Raw genomic sequence first — 21356 nt, forward strand, 5'->3', positions numbered from 1 at the left:
GCGTTAATTAAGTGGTTGGAAGATGTAAAATTCTCAATTCTGCCAACTGAACATATACGAGATTTTAATGAGGATGAATAATTAGCCGGCATGGAGGAAACGGACCTTTATTTCGTGGAGTGGCGACAAGAAGCCAAGGCGGGTGGCCAGTCTAAGAAGCCTCCATCATCAAGCTAGCAGGTGCCTTTTCCCATATAATATTACTTTATTCTCGCTTATTTGGAACGGAAGCGTAGAGCTGCCACCCAGGCAAAAGAGAAATATAAGTATATCACGTTATAACGTGAAAAGTTTATCGTTCTAACAATATACTATCATGTTTGAACAACATGTTTGAACAACATTGTACGAAAAATGTACATAATTATCACGTCCGTACAATATTGTGCGAACGTGACAATTATGTATATTATAATAATGTGATATTATATTATACCAGTGGTTCTTAACCTGGGTTCGATCGAACCCTAGGGGTTCGGTGAGTTGATCTCAGGGGTTCGGCAGAGCCTCCGCTGTGACGTGCACAGCTCATTTTGTGCACCAGTAAAAAACATATCTACGTCTAATTTGAAAAAAAAAAACACTTTATTTTTCACTAAAGAGGGGTTCAATGAATGCGCATATGAAACTGGTGGGGTTCGGTACCTCCAACAAGGTTAAGAACCACTGTATTATACAAACATGAAAAGCATAATGTTAGAACAATAAACATTTCACGTCATAACGTGATACAGCTCTATTTTTCTTTTGCCTGGGTGGCAGCTCCACGCTTCCATAATTTGGTAATCAAAATATGTAACTTAATTAATTATATTGTGACGTACTTTTGCCTTTTCTTATTATTCTGCCTTCTCAATAACTATCAAAGCCTATTCACATTTAATTTGGCTTTCACAGAAATCCTACCTCTCCTTCTGGCTACAGAGTACTTACCAAGGTTAGAAACAAAGAACAGTTATGCTTTATTAATGTTCGCTAATTACAATGTTCCACATTTCCTTGCTTTTTAAGTCATTTTTAGGCTTTTTAGAGTTTTTGTTTTTTATTTTTTTAGCAGTAATGTTTCTGCCTATTTATTTCAGCCCATGAAATCGAATGCAGATCTTCCTAATGTGAGATTTACATAAATGTAAGTAATTTTGTTTGTCATTGTCATTAATGTTGTTGCTGTTGTTGTTTTTGTGCAGTTTGCAATCATATAAACCTAGCAAACATCAGTCAGCACAGTGACTAACCTAAACAGATTCTTGCTTTATTCACATATATTATATGTAATTATATATACCTGCACATTGTACCTAGGGTTGCAGCCACTTGGCCCCACCCCATTGTTGTGACAGCCCTGATTGTACTTATACACTGCATCTGAACAGGGAACAGTCTGCCACATTAATGTATTTTTAAGTGACTTGTTTGTAATACATGAATTTGTTTTTTACAGATGTCAAAGTCTCAACCTCATGCTGCCCTCCCCCATCCTCCTAAAGTAAGTATTTGTTGTTGTAGTTTTTTATGCGGTGTCTGTGTCACATGCTAATCATAATTATTGAAATAACTGTTTTCTAACAGATTTTCCAAAACACTAGTTAGGTTTGTTGTCATTCAGACCAATACTACTGCTTAGACATTGTTTAGTGGTCATGCATGTTTGACAAGCTCGTTATGATACCAAAACAGTAGGCCTATCACAATAATCGATATATCGACTTAACACACAGTACATGTACATGACCTCAATAATTGTTGATGATGTAATTTATGTGCCATTATATTTACAAAAATAAAATATAATGATAACAAAACAATAACATTAAATATCATTGTTTTCTATTTGTTAGAAAACTTACTATTTATTCAAGTTTTTAAGGTATCTAATATTTTGATTCCTAATTTCAATGATCTAAATACTTTAAGAATTAGATGTTGGTTTGTCAATTGAAAGTGTGTAGATCTTGCATTATTATGGTGTTATATTATGATTATACATTCAAAGACATAAAATGGTCTTAAAATGACAATGACATAACTTGTCGCAATTGTTTATGGGGCAATATACCGACCAACAAAAAGTCGCTATCGTAACAGGCCTTCAAAACAGACGGTTTTATGATTGATAAATTAAAAAAATAAATACATTTAATTTCTCTGAGATTCTCTAATATTCAGTTACAGTTCACAACACAGTTACCCGTACATGCAGTATTATACTGTAAATATAAATCTCTGCATTTAGCATCCCACTAGAAGCGTCACAGTTACTGCCTCTTTTTTTTTTTTTTACAAATACCTGTACTATCACTAACACATTTACTGTTTTACTTTTAGCCTGTGGATACAAATGCAGATTTCCTTAATGTAAGTTGTGCATTTTAATTACATCATGTTATTTTTATTATTATTTATTTATTTATTTTATTTTACATTCAAATATTTCAAGCTTCTTGGTTAAAGAAGCTTGATTGCTAGTAGGTAAAGAATAGTTCACCTATAATTCATATTCCCAATTAATTTCTCACCTCTGATTGAATGCCTTTGTTTGTTTTCCTATAACAAAACATTTTTGCTGGATATATATGGTGAATTTATATGCATAGATACAGTCGTAGTGCTTGACACATGCAAACAGCAGTAGATGTACTAAAAAGGAAATAATTACAATCATGATGTTGATTGCTGATGTCAGTATATATATTTTAGAGGAATGTTTTGTTTTTCACCCAAAATAACTATATTGCTTCAGAAGAGATTTATTACCCTACCGGACTCTTATATATTGTTCTGTTTTTTGTTTGTTTTTGTTATTTTCAGGTTCAATGGTGCGTGTTCTTCTAATGGCCGCCTTCCCACTGGAGGTTTTGATCCACAGCAATTTAAAAGGTAATCAGCTTTGAAAGTCAGTTCAAATGGTTAGCTAATAGTACTTTAAAAAGCCTACAACTCTGTCACCAGTTTCTTTACCAAAAATTACCCATAAAAGTATCGCTCAATAGCATATATTGTAGTTCAAATGTTTAGTTGTACAAATATCAAATTTTTGGAAATCTAAAACTAGTCAAACACTCAAATGTTCATGCTTTTTATAGGAGGACAGAGCAAAACGGACATCGGCGCAGAGTGAAGAACTGCCCTTGATAAGGACACTATGACAGCCATATATAGTAAGTGAAGACTTTCTGTGTATCTAAAATTGCATACAGCACAAGTAACTTACTTTGCAACCATTAAAATAGGTTGTAAAGTAAGTTACCAATACAAATAGGTGATGATGCATTGTAGTGGTTGGTCTCAGACAAAGAAGGTCAACAGATTTATGAATGCTGGAAGGTAAGGAGAGACGACCAAAAGGGGTGTTAGCATTACTGTAATGTGAACTGGACAGACTTCCCATCTAGGAAAAAAAAAGAGGTAAATTATGCGTAAAATATATCTGTATTAATATCTGTATCTGTATAAACAGAAATATCTGTTTGCTAAATGAAGCCAGCTAACATAAATCACATTTTTATTTTAACTCTGATAAAAGTAATAGAACTGTGACTTTTGTTTGTTACAGTGGGGGTAAGGAAGGGGTTTCCCAGCGTGTCCAGAAGGGCTTTGAGGATTGCCGTGAAAGCTGGGGGAACTGAGACTGTGTGTGTGTGTATATATATATATATATATATATATATATATATATATATATATATATATATATATATATATATATATATATATATATATATATATATATATATATATATATATATATATATTAGAATGTTTAGAACATTCTAAATATATATATATATATATATATATATATATATATATATATATATATATATATATATATATATATATATATATATATATTAGAATGTTTAGAACATTCTAAATATATATTAGAATGTTTAGAACATTCTAAATATATTTTAGAATGTTTAGAACATTCTAAAATATATTTAGAATGTTTAGAACATTCTAAATATATTTTAGAATGTTTAGAACATTCTAAATATATTTTAGAATGTTTAAGTATGTAATGAGAATAAACTTATAAAATGAATATTCCTTGCTTGATTGATATGCTATATGTATGTTTTAAACATCAAATAAAGATTTCTTTCAGATGTTACATGTGAATGTGTTTTCTTAGAAATATATGAAGGGTTAAATTTATATTTTTTTGAATGATTTTAAATACATTTAAATTGTATTTTGAAATATATTTTATTAATATATTTCAAAATATACAAAAAATGGCCAAAAAATATATGTGCTAAAATACATTTTAAATATATAAATATATTTTAAAATGTATTTTAAAATATATTTTTTTACCGTATGGGCAAAGCTACACCAGAGGGTTGTGCTGTGTAACAGGTTGGTGCAGGTGGTGTTATCTACATTTGAACATTAGGCAACAGTCTCATGAAGACACTTTCTATTGTTCACTAAAGACCAACAATAACAGAGACAAAGGGAGAGCAGCAGAACTAGTGCTAACAATTAGCACTGCTAGCCTGCCCACCAACACCAGCTAATGTTCTAAAAACGATGATCAATGATTTTGCTGTAACGGCTCCAGCTGTCTGTGTCAGGGACACGTTGGAGATGAAGTGAGTGATCCAGTGACAAAGGTTTGGAAAGCTGCAGTCAGCTGAGACTAAAGGAGTCACCTGACCGAGAGACCAAATGTTTCACTGAGAACGTCCAGATGAACAGAATCAACCTTTGGGATAATCTGTTCCACACATCCATGTTTCACTTACTGCATTATATTTCCTCATTGCTGTGCACACAGGCCTGTGGCTTATAACCAACTCCAAGTTCAGACTCAGAGGCTGCTGAAGCTGTTTTCTGGAACAGAGACGTGTTGGATATAAAACCAACTCTTCTTTATGTGTCAGCACTGAGGAAAGGAGCAGCTTCGTTTCTAAGTGTATGAAGGACTGTAGCAGTGTGTGTGTGAGCTTTATTTCACAGACAGAACCATGTCAAAAACACAACTTCAGGTAAAAACAATACAAAATCAAAGAGTCTGATCAGAAGGATTAAACAGAGGAGTGTGGGACTGTTTTTAACAGACAGCAGGTTAAGCCAGGCTGGAGGAGTAAACTGAGCCTCGGTGTGAGCAGCAGTGTGTTTGACAGGAAGCTGAGATAAACAGTCTGGAGCCCATTTAGTGCTTCATATGAAAGTGTGAGGATTTGAAAGCAAATCTAAAATCAAGCAGGAGTCAGTGTGAGAATGATTTGTGCTTTTCCTCAGTCAGATGCTGGGAGTTTCAGTTCATCCATGTTCAGCGTGCTGTGCTTTGTGTAACAGGAGAATATGACAGTATAAATCAAGTCTTCATGTCACTGAAAGCCTCCACAGTCTGCTATGGAGGTGCATCAGTTTGGATTTACAAGAAGAACATTTCTTAAACCTGCCACAAGATGGCGCTCCAACAGAAGGGATGTCCACAGTGTAACACAGACACACACATACTGTGTGAATGTGTGAGTGAATGGGCTTTCAACACAAGGCTTCTGCTGCTACCTTTAATGACATAATTAGCTAACAAGAACAAACTGTTAATTACCACCAAAGAACGGCTCCAGATTTTAGCTGCTGACCATTTTGTGAAACGTTGATTACATCAGCTTATTGTTGATTTTTCAACCTTAATATCAGCTGCTTTAAAGGAGCCTGGTTCTCTGGCAGTAACACTTTTCTTCACTAGATGCAGTGCAGGCACAGTCTGTGTTTCTAAACTACACACTAATGTTCATTGTTGTGCAGCTAAATCCTCCCTCTGGATGGGAAGAATCCCTGTCAGGCTTCAAACACCTGGCTTGGTGTTCTGGAGCTAATGTGTCACCTGTGAGGACTCTGAGATGAACACACAGCAGACACTTCAGTTCTCCGTCTGTGTGTCCTCAGTTTCCCAGCATGCCTTGGCTGTGGTGGTGGAGGTGAATGAGGGGGAACATGCTGCTCTGTCAGCACTCAGGTTTCATACCTGGTGATCTCAGAGGACAAAGCGGCGTTACAGCAGCGCACGTTGATGAGACCTGATGCTCTGAACAGTTCAGACTTCAGCCTCACTCTGAGAAAACAAACGACTGACTGTCAGCAGCAACTACACCTGCTCCATCAGTGACGGAGAGAAGAACTGAGACTGAGAGACATACAGCTGCAGGTCAAAGGTCAGAAACGCCCGCTCTTTGTACGGGTCAGGAGTTAGTACTGCAGAGGTCAGAGGTCAGCTTGCTGACAAACCATTTGAAACAGTTTGGAGCTAAAAGCACAACAGCAGAGGAAAGAAGAGACACTGCAGAGATGATGCAAAATATTGTGTTTTGTTCTCAGCTGTCAAAAAGTGTAACACACGTGTTCCAGCACAGCCTTTGTGTACTTTCACTTCTCCATACTGTCCATTGGAAATCCTGTTTGTTCCTTTTTGATTTCAGTCCATGTGTCCAAAGCAAACTTCTGTCCCACACTTTCTCTGCTGACTCTTCACCGATGCTCAGATGATCTCAGATGATTTCACCAGAACTCATCAAAATTCGGGCTCCACAGAAACCCAGACGTCACTAAACAAGCGTAACAAGCAAAGTGAAAACTGGTCGTTCAGCTTTATTGACCAAAGATAAGCTCACATGTCACCTCATGACACAGACACTTATTTCCACAGCATGCACGAGGACTGACAATAAGTGTCTATAAAGCCACTTCTATCTGCCACACCTGTGCTTCTGTCATGGTTGCTCTCCTCTCACTCTGTCATTTATCCACAGTCTGCCTCCCTCTGCTCCGTCAGCTGACGTCCTCTCTACACCACCTGCTGTGTTTTATCCTGCAAAAACACATTTAAGAAGCGTTGCACCGAGTAACGGGAGGAACTGCTATAAAATCCATTTAAAGGAGGTGGTGCTGAGTGCTGTGACTGGGGTCCCACCACTGACATCACGGGTGGAGGACATGTTGGAAAACTGCTACAAAGTGCTGTGCAGCCAGCAGAGCTTACAGTCTGTCCTGTGTGTCATACAGGCTCTCACACTTAGTGTTTCTGTGACACATTGAAGAGAAGTTTGTGTTGTTCACAGTTGTGCTTGTACTGAGTGACAGCTGACATGACCTAACAGGAATAATGTGTCTGTGCTGAATGAGAAGTAACACACAATGAAGTCTTGATGCATCTCAATCATCCAGGAAAGTGAGTCTGTTGCTTCTGTTCATCTGGACGCAGCGTTTTGTGGGAGAAACGTGTCGTCATCATCAGGTGACGTCTTCAGTCTCAGCTGCAGGTTTCAGTCTTACAAACAGGACATTTGCATAAAGACTGAAAGCAGCTGCAGGAACGATGGGCTGGGAGCTCCGTTCCTTCATCTTAATTATGCAGATTCTCAGGACCATTGATCAACAACCACTGATCCATGTCCATGAGTCCCATTCACAGAGATGTGGGAATGGCTGCAGTCACAGCATGTAAGATGGAAATAAATGAGAAGTATTTAGCTGAAGTGGATTTGATTTATGTTACTTCTTTTTTAACTTGTAGTTCTACATTGGAAGATTATTGTGATATTGAAATATAAAAATACATTTATATTCTATTATTTTCTCAAAATAAGCGTCACACTCGTGGAAGCCGGTGTAGCCGCCGAAACGCCTGCATTTATGGAGACTTTCAGCCCCAGGTAGGCCAGTTATGGATCTTCGGATCCACATTATGTCAGCAGCTGTTCTCCACCGTGAACTGTGTTCAAACAAACACGCTCACGCCTCACAGACGACAGCTTACAGTCTGTAGAGATAAAGTGACTTCGTACAGCCCCGTCTTCAGTCTTGTGGAGATGATCTCGATGCTTTGGTGGATGTTACTAGCTCCTGTGCAGTATTTTGTAAAGACATGATTATACCCCGTAAGCGCGTTAAAATTTACGCTAACAATAAGCCATGGGTCACTAAAAGTGTCAAATCCTGTTTAAGGAAAAAGAGACAGGCCTTTAAAGAGGGGCTGTTACCAATTTTCAGACAGCTACCAAGGAAATGAAAATCGAGATCTTGAAAGCAAAACAGACAAAAACCTTCTTGAAAGCAAATTTGCTGCAAAAACTTTTGGGTCTGCCTGGACTTGTATGAAAACCATAGCAGGGTTTCAAAATCCCCAGAGCAGCAGTCAGGTCATTTTAGATGTTTTAATTCAGACAGAGATTTTCAAATGCTTTAAACATGTTTTCTGCTCGTTTTAGTTCTTCTGATTTCAGCGAGGATATTTGGGAACTGAAACAGAAACTGAGAGATACTCAGCACTTTATCATTGAACTCAGCGATGTTAAAAAGGCATTTCATACAGTCAATGTGAACAAGAGCCAGGTCCTGATAATATTAGTGGCCGCCTAATTAAATCTTGTGCTGATGAACTCAGGCCTATATTTCAGGTTATTTTTAACAAATCCTTGCAAACACAACATGTGCCCTCTCTTTGCAAAGAAGCAGTCGTGGTTCCTGTCCCTAAATCTAAACGACTTCAGGCCTGTTGCCTCACTTCAGTTGTCATGAAAGTCTTTGAAAAAATCATCAGAAATGTGATTATGAAGAGACTGAAGGTCAGCTGGATCCAATGCAGTTTGCATACAGGCCCAACAGAGGAGTGGAGGACGCACTTTTGACTTTACTAAATCTGATTCTTAAACATGTAGAGAGTAAAGGGACTTTTGCAAGACTTCTTTTCATTGATTTTTCTTCGGCTTTTAATACAACACAGCCCCATATTTTAATTAAAAGACTTTTAGAACAGTTTGAAATCAGGAAAAACCTGCTGGGCTGGATTTTAGATTTTCTAACTGACAGGTCACAAAGAGTGAGAATAAATGGGGTTCTGTCTGACCCAGTGTTCTCCTCCACAGGTTCTCCTCAAGGCTGCGTCCTATCGCCCTTATTATTCACTCTCTATACAAACATGTGTCAGGGCAGACATGAAAACAGGGTCATTATTAAATATGCAGATGACTCTGTTATTGTCAGCTTACTGAAAGAGGGTGAAACTAACCACGGCCCAGTCATTGATGACTTTGTTCAGTGGTGGGAGGAGTCTTATCTCCAGCTGAACATATCTAAAACAAAAGACATGGTTGTTGATTTTAGGAAACAACAAAATGGGCACGGAGTCACTTTAATTAAAGGTCAGAAAATAGAGCAAGTACAATCATATAAATATCTTGGGACCATAATCAATGAAAAACTGAACTTGTGTGAGTGTGTGATGGGTGGATGACTGGATGTGTAAAGCACTTTGGGGTCGGAAGGTTGCCGGTTCGAGCCCCGGCTTGGACAGTCTCGGTCGTTGTGTCCTTGGGCAAAAAAGCACTTTGGGGTCCTTAGGGACGAGTAAAGCGCTCTACAAATACAGGCCATGTAATGGCAGAAACATTCTCTAGTGTAAATCCTGACTAGTTCATTAACTACAGATCAGTTTCAGTGAACATTATTCACAGAGGGATCTGAGTTCCTTATACCAGACTCTACAGAAACTGTAACACTGTGCAGCTCTGCGACTCAACAATATGACAACAATGTAACACACACTAGAATCATCAAATAAAGCCCCACTAACCACTAGAACTAGAACTAACTAACTAGCACTGGACACTTGCATATTAGAGATTTCTACCACCATAGGAGGCGAGATATCATCCTTGAACCAGAGCATCCAGCCCTCAATTTCGGACATAAAAAGCGACGTGGCCAGGCATGATAACACTTTGACTGAACTGCAGGACTGTGCCTCGAACCACTCTGACACCATCGCCACTCTCCAGGCCACTGTGGAGCGTTTGTCTGCGGAGGTAAAGAAGTTAGATGAGAGATGTGGAGCTCTTGAGGCACTCCAGGAGGAATAATTTAAGAACTGCAGGAATACCAGAAGGCACAGAGGGACCCAAGATGACTGAGTTGGTTCACACCTGTTGGCGGAGGCGCTATCTCTCGAGGAGAAGCCACTCATCGATCGAGCACATAGAGCGAATCGCCAGCGTCCCAAACAAAGTCATCTTCCTCGGCCCATCATCTTGAGATTGCACTACTACCACATTGGTGAGGAAATTCTGCTGAAAGCTGCAGAGAACAAGAACCTGATGTATAAGGGTTTTTAAAATAAACATCCTCCCAGATTTCCCTCCCTCTGTTGGAAACGCAGAGCCGCATTTGCAAATATGAGAGGAAGACTACGTGGGATGACCGGCGTCAGGTACAGACTGCTATACCCTGCAAAGCTGTTAGTGACCCATGGTGATGTGAGGAAAAGCTTTACCGATCCCAAAGAGACCGTAGACTACGCGGAGAAGCACCTCTCCCACCCACCTTCAAATGTATTAAAAGCAAGGATATATCTATATGTCTAACGCTGACACAGCACTGTGTTTCTTCTTTTCCCTTTATATTCCATGTAAAGGTGAATATGGAGCGTTTATGGCGATTTTCTGAATCACGGGCAGATGAACTTCCCTGAAGTGTTTCCAGCTGGGTGTCGAGTGTTTGACCGACGCATGAAACGACACGTTTGTGAGTCTTTGTGAGTATTTATCACACGGCGTGCTGCGGGGAAAAGCCTGTTGTAACATTCATGTTTTAGCCCCTGACGGCTCTTTTTGGCTTTTCATCCCTAAACTCTCTGCATGCTCTTTCATGTGATTCCTTTTATTTTGAAAAGTCTCAATAGGATCTTGAGCTTTATTGTGAAAGGTTTATGTGGAAAATAAAGAAGCGGACGGCGGAGCCACGAGATGGTTTTACCGGTGTTGTTGCTAACGAGCGTCCGTAGTGTGGTTATATTAAATATAAGAGAAAGAGAGAACTTTAATACAGACACTACAGTGAGCATCACAACCATGTAACATATTTTACACCATGAAACAAACTCTTTCATATCATCATCTGATATATATGTTATATGGAACAGGCCCAGCTCAGGCTGCCTGTGATGCAGCACAGCGCCACCCTGTGGTCATCACTGCACTGGTGACACTACAAACAACAAGTATACAGGATGGACGGTGGCCCTGAGAGCTCACACACACTGCTGCTTCTAAAACACCATGAAACAGGAAAATGCTGTGAAAGCACAAAATAATCACAGTTCAAAGAGACAATAGCGACAGAAACAGAGGCTTCACTGGTGCTGAGGGAGAAATCCCAGAGAAGCTTCCTTCCTGCCAGTATACGAGCCCACCAACAGAGACAGGACCAGTTCATCCTCCATCACTTACTGTGGCTCACGTTGCTCTTCTGTTGCTTTGCATCACAGACGCGTCTTTACTGGCTTCTTCTTCTAATTGCACTTAGAAACATGTTGTCTTTAACCTGTCACAGCTGCCCAGATGTTGCTGCTGAGAACATGTGGAGCTGATTCATGTAGTCATGTGTCTGTGAACAGCCAATCACAGGAAGACTTTCATAAGAAACTCAGAGGAACAGCTGAGATGTGCTGAGTGACACAAGAACTGACAACAAATGTTAAAGTTCAAATGGTGGTTTTGTTTGCAGGGACTGTGAGTGGATGGAGATCCTGGTCCTCCTCAGCTGTGAGTTCTTCCTCTGTCGTGAGAACCTCAGGGGGAGAACATGTGCTCACTCTCAGCTGCTTTAACAGGAAAGAAGCTCTTTTAGATCAAAGCTGAGAAACTGTTTGTAACAGCGAACTCTGTCACCTTTCTCTCCTCAGCCTGCTGCTGGACAGGCCCATGAAGCTCTGCTGTAAAGGCTTCCATGTCCCAGGCTTCACCTTTACCTGCTGACCAACGGGAGGCGTGGCCAAAACAGCGATGGGGAGTGGAGCAGCAGGTAGCAGAGGTGAGCCTCTTGTATGCAGCCTGTTATCTGTGGCACCAGGGAGGACGTGACAGCAGATGTTGCTGATTCAACATCTGTGTGACAGCTGGAGCAGCACAGTCTGCAGGAAACATCTGTGCATGTAGGAGACACCAAGGTTTACATGGTGGAAGCAGATGACTGACTCAAGCAGCCTCACATCACAGGCTGCTGGCTACAAGCACATGACCACAGTGACTGGTTTCACTGGTGTCTGTCCCAGTCTGTGGCAGAGACACAGGAAGTCACAGACAGCCTGCACACAGCGTTTCCTCTGGAGTGTGTTTCACACCCTGTTTGTGTTTCTCACTAACATGTTGTAGTTCTTCCTGCACACAGCAGCACTTTGATCATTTCTCCTGCTTTTCTTCCTTTTCTAGCTTTTATACACTGACAGTAACACAAAACTCCAAAGTCATCATTTGAGGAGCTTCTTAAGAGTTTCTGTGAGTTTAGTGAAGTCAGCCTCTCAACAATAAGTGTGTGTGTGTTGATTATCTAATGTTCAGAGAGGACTGCACTGATGTAGCATCCAGGTGAGCAGCTTATGAGCCAACAGGGGGAATTTAGCTGTATTATTGTTGTTTAAATGTAATAATTTATGATTTCATGTTCCAATATTTCACTTTTCCCAACGTTTGTTATCATTTGGTCTGAAAACCATGACAAACAGCAGTGTTACAGTTGTTAGCATTAGCTGCTATAGAGCACTCAGTCACTGTATTGGTGTTAGCGACATGAACATATCTGAGCTAACTGTGTGTTCCAGATGTGCAGCAAACCCAACTGTCCCTGTGTTTTCCTGCTGTAGACATTATCCCCATGATGCTGACGTCCTCTGGTGGGACGAGCTCACACGTTTATGGCTTCAGATGCTAACTGGACCAGACTGGTGTCAACCTTTGTGCTATAGAAGCAAATCAAAGAAGAACCAGTTGAACCTGAGCTGTCTGTAGTGGTGACACCAACACCATGGCAGCCTGCACATGCTGACCCAATCAGAAACCAGCGTTGACGCTGAGCCTCGGCTCTGTCTCAGGAATACCATGAACAGGCAGACCCTCTGCAGCAGGCTGACCTGTGACCTCTGAGACAGAGGGAGGAGTTTGTGTCAGCAGGGGGCGCTGCAGCATCGCCTGAGAGCTTTAAGAACAACAGCAATAAACAGGAAGTGAAAGTCACACTTCTGTTGTTGTGCGTCATCAGCAGACCTCCACCCTCTGCAGGAAGCTGAGATAAGAAGCAGCCAATCACAGAGCAGAGAGCGTGTGACTTCCTGTTCCTGCTGTTACTGTGACAACAGCTCCTGGGACAGAGAGCAGCTTTCTAAAGAGGAAAGATGTTGCTGTCACCCCCGGGTGTCATGTGACCCACCTGATGTACCGATTTAAGACTGTAAGAACAATAATAACAACATGTTTTAGTCAGGTGATCCATGCAGAGCAGATCCATGTGACCAAACACAGCTGGATCACATGTTTCCTCTCCTGGAAACAGAAAGCCTTCATGTATAAAGGCTCATGTACCCACTGAGCCCTGCTCTCAGATCTGTGAGGCTTTAACAAACAACAGTTTAAAGTCATGTTTAGCATCTTCTGTCAGTGTGGAAGGTCACACACTTTCCTGAGTGTTGAACCCTGAACTACTAGCTGTTCATGTCAGCCTGGACATAAATACAGACCTGCCTGCTGTCATAGACCCCAGCACTCACATGTTACTTATAAGTGACTCATATGTATGCATGTATATATTGTGTATATTGTGCTATTTCTTACTTAGTGTGTTGTGTCTTTGTTCCTGTTTGTGCTGCAGCACTGTAACCTAAATAATTTCCCCTGGGGATCAAAAAAGTATTCTGATTGTGATTAAATGAAAGCAGTCAGAGCAGAGGACGGTGATGTAAGGAATGGGATTTTAATCAGCCAGTCTCCTTTAACTCTCAGCATCACAAAGTAATGTGGTAACATCTGGACTGATGTGTTTACTGTCAGCTAGTTTAAATGCTGTAGGCTGCAGCCGCTGCTCTAACACTATAACTGTAACAGGGCTCAGTGCTGCTTCTAACAGTCTGAGCTGCTTCAGGCTTTATTTGTGAGGAGCACAGCAGCTTACAAACACGTGGCTGGGCCTGGACCCAAAGGAGTGTTTGTTAAAGCCTGCAGTGAATCCAGCAGCAGAATGATGGAAATGCAACACAGCAATGATGAAGAGGAGCAGCATTAAAGCCAAAGTCCAGTTCATACAGTTAGGTCCATAAATCAAATAAGGGAAAATAAAATGTTGGTTAGATGCACCTGTCTGCACCCTTAAAGCTCTCTGGTCGCTATGGTAACGCGTAAACATTTCTTTCAAAATAAGACACACGACTACAACACGGGAAAAGACCCAGGGAAACGAAGTTAACGATAAAAACCCTGAAAACCATTGTTGGATTTATATTTTATCATTGTCATTGTTATTGGGGAATATCTAACCATATATGCTCAGAGGTGTAGAACCAATTGTGTAATGATAGTAGTCTTTAAAGACTTTGTGTGACTCCAGAGTGTTCTGGCATTCACACCCACGTCCTGGGATCATGGGAGAGGTGCTACCTTCTTATTGTTTTGTGGTAGGATGTCTGTTTTAGTCTAAGTGCCTTTTGTTTAGATGAACTGCTGGACTTCCAGACCAGCAGGTTTAGGGAAGTCGTTTATGGGGTCACACTCTGACTCCACACACACACACACCTACATAACATACAGACTGGTACCTTTGTTCACGTGTATGTTAATGAACCTATGTATATTCATGTAACCTCAATAAAAGAACAGTGTTACGAGGGAACGGACGAGAGCGACTGTGGTCAAGCGAAGGAACGGCATTGGTCCAGTTCTCTCCCGTGCACGAGAAACATAAAGAACTACTCGTGTCTTGCTTTGCTGTGTAGCTGGATTGAACGATCCAGCGAACAGGTTTATGCTACAAACCTATCAACCATCAATTTCACACCGAGCCTCGACTCTCATGGCCCGGTACCAAACGACTCACGGACTGGTCCGTGACCCGGGGGTTGGGAACCGCATGAGTAGTTCAGGGCTGCACGTCATTTTCATTGTTAATATCTTTGTGAAAAGCACATTGATGTGAAAATCTTCATGAGAGTCAGAGGCCCTACAACACGATTAAAGATTCATTCAAAAGAAAATCACAAGTTATTATCATCTTCAGAACATTTCATTAAACATTAGAGACAGACTGCTGAGTACATCTCATCTCTATCCAAACAACCTACAGTCCACAAACACATCATGAACCAGTGCTCTGGGCTGTGGTCTGTCCCCAGTTACATGGATCAGCTGGTTCCCTGGAGGTGACTGCTGCTGTGGTTTGGAGCGGATGAATAAAACTGAACTGAATCAGGTGTCCAGTTACTTTTGGTCCCTTTAAACCAGGCTGTCACATGTTCAGCATGTGAAACTCCTCCTCCTCCGTGAAAACGGGTGTGGGTCTCAATCAGCCAAGGTCTTGGGTGAACCCATTGTGAGATCTAGCCCCACGCTATCATGTGATTTCCTGTGATCAAATGTCCCAGGATGTGAGTGGGCGTTAAGACGTCCAAGTCCCTCTTCAAGCAACTTAAAGAAGTCCAGACGCTTTTCTTTCCAAGCTCCTTCAACAACATCATTCATAGAACAGCTTCCAGCTTCTTTTGCTCGGCTACAGTTTGGATGGATTTGCATTTAAAGATGCAACAAGAAAAAATGGTTAGGGTCAGGAGGTCAAAGGTCAGAGCTCCTGTGGGTCTGAGGGCGGCCTCACGCTGGAGAAGGATGAAGGAGTCTGACCTGAGCCAGTGTTTGACATGAACACATCAGCACTGCTGTCAGTGAGCCTAACGACAGCCGTTAGCATCATTTCAGTGTTTCAGTCATAAAAACACTTCCTGTCACTGTGGTGGTTACAGTGACATCATGCAGTTTGTGCTTTGACCTCCAGAGGGCGACAAATCAGCACAGACAGAGAGCTCCAATCAAACTTTGCTGCCATCAGGAATAATTCTTCAAATATAATCATCAGTGTTTGAGCAGTTATGATATCAGGGACAATCTAGACATGTGTGACAATACTGAACATGTCACATGACACACCTCAAACATCATGTGATCCACTCTCAGTCTGCACTTTCATTCATGACTTCAACAGGTTGAAATGAGCTTTGAAGAAACATCAGGTCAGTGCTGAAACATTTAAACGCTGCAGGAAGAAGAACAACAAAGTGATGACGGATGTTTGTGCTTCAAACAGGAAAACCAGCAGAAATAAATCACAGCCTGACAGAGGTTTGGAGTTTCCCAGGTGCACCTGAACGCAGCACAGTGTTCCAATGCTCGTTATTGTCCTCAAACGTCTCTTTGGGTGTTTCCTTCCTGCTCAAAGTTTACTTTCACTTCCTGAACTTCGTGGAGTGGAGCTTGTTGTTGGTGTGTGAAGAAACTGTAAGTTTGCTTTGTTTCCTCCTTTAACAGTTTGTCTTTAGGAACTTTACTGTTTGTTCAGCTCGTGTTTGATTTCTTCACACAACAAACTGTGTGTGTTTGTATTTCCGGTCTCTCCATTAAAGTCAGTGTGTAATGTTTCCTGGCTAACATCAGCTGTGTGCAGCTTAGTTCAGCACAAATCTGCCGCTCCATAGTTCACGGTAACGGACTCACAGCTGGACCAACGAGGCCGAGTGTGTCCGCCACTCTGAGCTACGTTCGTGTTTGTGTACTTGTAGTTTGTACTTTGTGAGTTCACTCAGAGCCCACAGAGGACGCAGCGTACGTGATGACGTCACAGCCCTTTACCTCCTTTACTGTCACTGTGATTAATATTTACACAGGAGACACCTGACAGCATGTTAATGCTAAGCTAATGCTAAGCTAACGCTAAGCTAACCTAGAACCCAGAGTGAGGTTAAAGCTGAGTAAACACTGACCCCAGACCAGGGGCCCGTTCTTCGTACCTCGCTAAGTAGGTTAGCCGGATTAGATTGTTGACGATTTCGCGTGATCCTGGATCAGTCGGTTCCCCGAAGCTCATCCGGGACTTGCTGTCATAGCAACAGAGCCGTAAGCGTAAACCTGCTCGGGAGCAGGTTTACTTTATGTAAACAGGATTAGATCGCGGCCACGCAGGTATGTCCGCTTCATTTATACGAAAGCAACAGCGATATTTTTCCACTGTTTCACCATAAATAAATATTATCAATGTAACTAAAGATAATGCAGCACTTGATCCTTTTATTGATGTCACACAGATACATACAGGTCATTTCCTAAAAAAGGGAAATGTACTATTAACATTCTATTACATGTATGTGATTATTACAGATGTAATTCATATTTCAGAGTAGTAATTGTAAATTACTTCGTGTAATCAAGATGAGAGACCACGGCTATAAAAGCGAAGGTGGATTTGGGAAGCCTGTCGCAGCCATGTCCTGTCCGTATACGCGACCAACCCATTGCGGAAGGTGCAAGATTGATAAGGAGAGTCCTCAGAATTCAGCGTATATTGCGGGATAGACAGGATCCTTTAGCTCAGCGCGACAGTGTGCTCATAGAGAGATATCGATTTTCCCGTGAGGGTATTATTTACTTAACCAACTTGTTGACGAGGGGGTGCAGGACCACCACCTGTCTTTTTTTCCTCTGCCCTTTTCTTGGTTGCTGTTATGAACAAACTAACAGAGTATTACAGGCCAGTATTACCTTGCCAAGAGACGCAAAGCAATCTAAGAGATAAATATTACCATTCTGTAGAATACTCCTGTATTCCACTTTTACTTGTTCCCATGTTCTTGTGGGTCCTGTTGTGGCTCTAATGTGAAAGGGGATATAATATAACATATTATAATATAATATAATGCCATATGATATTGGACAATATAGTGTCATATGATAGATCTACCCTACCGCCTACTGGTGTTGGCCAGAGGGGCCGATGGCGCGATATGGCAGCCTGGCTACAACCGTAGCTGCCTCCACCAGTGTGTGAATGTGGGAGTGAATGAATAGTGGTATCGTAAAGCGCTTTGGGTGCCTTGGAAAGCGCTATATAAATCCAATCCATTATTATTATTATTATTAAATTACCTACGAGTTTGATTTGTCAGCAACTTTCTGCCAGCCCTCTCTCCTTGCTTTTGCAGCCTTTGCAGTGTTCTCTTGCGTTTTAATTAAACTCTGAAACTCCTGAAATCCCTCACTCATGAGTTCTTGCTCTGCTGCCGGAAAATACCGAGCACGCCCCTTCGACATTTTCGCCGACCAATCAGCGGGTTGCCGATCAATGTTTCTACTATCGATGCGTAGCCCCTTTTACGACACCCAGTGATGTCACATTCCTGCGTCCAGCTGTAGTAATCGTCAACAGCAGGTGTGTTCGGGGAACCGGATTAGCGAGCTCACGGTTAGCGCGATGATTTGATCTTGGATGTGTCATTTGATCTTGGATGTAGTAAGCGACGTACGAAGAACGGGCCCCTGGGCCCTATTTCAGGAAGCCGGTTTAGTGCAAACTCTGACTAAGTATACCCTGAGTTAACGAAAACTCTGGTTTTTCGGTTCCACAAAGCGAGTTCAGCTGAAGCCTGAGTGAGTCACTATGACGACACACTCCGTGAAGCTAACCTGCCCCCTAGCAGGTTTACTACAACTAACCCTGACTGTCCCCGCCTCTTTGTCGGAAACCTGACAGCAGGAAGTGTCAGACATGGCGTGTTCCTTCCTTGAAGAGCCAGTAGATCTTGAAGCCCAAATTCTCCGCAGAGCTCTCCGCTGGGAGAGAGTGATCAGAGCGCGTTTGGACATTTTATCATTACCTGATGATTTCCTGTGCGAACGTTACCGTTTCTCAGCACAATCAATAAGTTATTTGGATAACATCCTCAGGCCATATATTGCGCATGTGACACATCGCGGACATGCGCTCAGTCCATTACATATTCTTTGTACCGCACTCCGTTTCTTTGCAAACGGGAGCTTTCTGTACAATATTGGTGACGCTGAGCACGTTTCCAAGGCTACCGTCTGTCGGGCAGTCAGGAATGTCACAGTTGCACTGAAACGTCTCCTGCACTCGTCTCTGGTGTTCCCCGGTCACAGACCCACAAGATTTATCAAAGAGGGATTCCACAAAATTGCAGGTATCAGGATGAACAAAACTCAATGCATGATGTGGTGATACGTGAACTACCACTCAAATGGTACATAAATTTCCAGGGTTCCCAGGCGTGATTGGCTGTATAGATGGCACCCACATTCCAATCATTGCACCCTCAGCAAATGAAGGAGACTATGTGAACAGGAAGTCCTTCCACAGCATCAATGTACAGGTACATAATTCCCTGTAGCATTTCACACCAACAAGTGATGGCATCATGGTAATGGATGCTAATATGTGTTCTCTGCACTGTGTAGATCATATGTGATGCTGCCAACATCATCACAAATGTGGAAGCCAAGTGGCCAGGCTCTGTACATGACTCACGAATCTTCCGGGAATGTACACTGAGCACCAAATTTGGACATGGTGGGTCGAAGTAACTGTGAAATATACAGAGACCAATTGCCACAGGGACGTTTGCACTGACATGTATTCTTCTGTCCTAGGAGAGTTCACTGGCCACCTGCTTGGTGATAGGGGGTACCCATGTCTACCCTATTTGCTCACCCCTTACCCTGACCCTGAACCTGGCCCACAGCAGCGTTATAATCTGGCCCATTGCAGGACACGGGCCAGAGTTGAAATGACCATCGGAATGCTCAAGGCCCGGTTCCAGTGCCTTCGTAGACTCAGGGTCACCCCAGAAAGGGCATGTGACATCATTGTAGCATGTGTGATCCTACACAACATTGCCACGATTAGAGGTGAACACTGTCCAGCTGAACCAGACATGAGCAGTGATCCACACGATGAACATCCTGACCCACCCATGAACGTACAGGATGGAAGAGCAGTCAGAGACACCATATGCCACAACCATTTCCTGTGACCCGTCACCCCAACATGTTACAAGACAAATACACAGATACTGTGGTCAACTGGCTTTATTGGTCACCCTGTATGTCCTGTACACAAAGTATAAATGCGTATATTAGTATGTTGTACAAACACTGACATGATTCGTCCATCTATGATCACTCCACCCACCCTTAACTGTTGTTCCAGCAGTACAATCTCCAGCTTCGACTTTTGGATCTGCAGCTGGAGGTGCACCATTTCCATGTCGCACTTCTGTATCTTCCTGGCCAGATATGTCTTATACAGCTGCTTTACAGGGAGCTATTGCAACAAAGGACATAGCATTGGCATCCATAGTACATGCCTACTTAGGTTGGTTGTAAATCAGTGCTGAACAACCCACTGTGGAAAGGTTTGTTGTAGGAGTGGCTGGACCCTCTTCCTCTTCATTTCCAGCATCACTCTGCCAGGGACATAGTAAGTCCATGGTGTCATCATAGTACCACATTGTAGTCAGTTGTTATATTTTCCACTGTACGCTGTATACCTCATAGTGTGGCTCTGTTGCGGCCTCCTCTGTAGCAGCTGTCACTGTTTCGTCATCATATGCCTGTGGTGGAGACATTTAACAACATTGCTGTTCTACTGTTGACACATGTAGTCTGTGGAGTATTACGAGTACTCACAACTGCATGTCGGTCTGGCTCAACAGGGGGCTGCACCAGATGCAGTACACCATCACCGTCAACTGGAAGAATATGGAGTTCATACAGGTCACTCATGACTTATGTGGGCGCAAATGGCAATTACCAGACATACCAATCACCATACACCTCATTGTCAGTATGCTCTCAGAGACAACCGACACTGAGGGAAGGCAAAATCAGTAGGTGTTAGGGTGGAAACGCTTTTATGAGCTTTATGTTGCATTAAGGTATATGTTCATATGTTACTCTTATTGGGAAAAGTACGAAATGTACTACTCGCTCTGTCTCTGGGAACAGGGAGCTCACCCTGTGAGAGGTTAACACACACACACACATGTATGCAAAATTAAAGGACACTGCTATGCTCTTAATAGGCCCTAAAAAAATGCACCCTCTAAAGGCCCTAGTGGACCAAAACGTCCACCCCCCAAATAGTGCAATAAAAAGATTATATATTCATATTTTATTCCACTTTAAATTGGTCAGTCTTTTAAAACTACTTCTCCCTGAAATATTCATATAAAGTTTTAATTATATTTTCGTTGTTTTAACCCTTTAAATCCCAGTTTTATTACATGAGCGCACTGTTTTTTTTGCCCCAAAAAACAAAAAACTTGAATATTTTCCAAAAAAAACATTTGAGGTAATATTCAATTGTTATTATAATTAGGCCTTTAGATGGTCCAAAGATTGGCACCAACATTAATTTCGATCTACTTTTATTTTTTTTGCAGGAGCACATTAAAAAAAATGCATCCACCTTTAAGCCTATGTCCATTCCCCAAAAAGTGCAATAAAAATATTAAATATTAATTTATT

General features: G+C 41.7%; 1 protein-coding gene across 1 annotated transcript in view; it reads left to right on the forward strand.

The window, feature by feature from the left end:
* The window catches only part of LOC308400627 (uncharacterized protein), a 53712-nt gene that overhangs the window by 5132 nt on the left and 27224 nt on the right, over nucleotides 1-21356 (forward strand). The window lies entirely within an intron of this gene.

This window comes from Rhamphochromis sp. 'chilingali' (assembly GCF_963969265.1).
Source record: "Rhamphochromis sp. 'chilingali' genome assembly, chromosome: 1".
Classification (NCBI taxonomy): Eukaryota; Metazoa; Chordata; class Actinopteri; order Cichliformes; family Cichlidae; genus Rhamphochromis; species Rhamphochromis sp. 'chilingali'.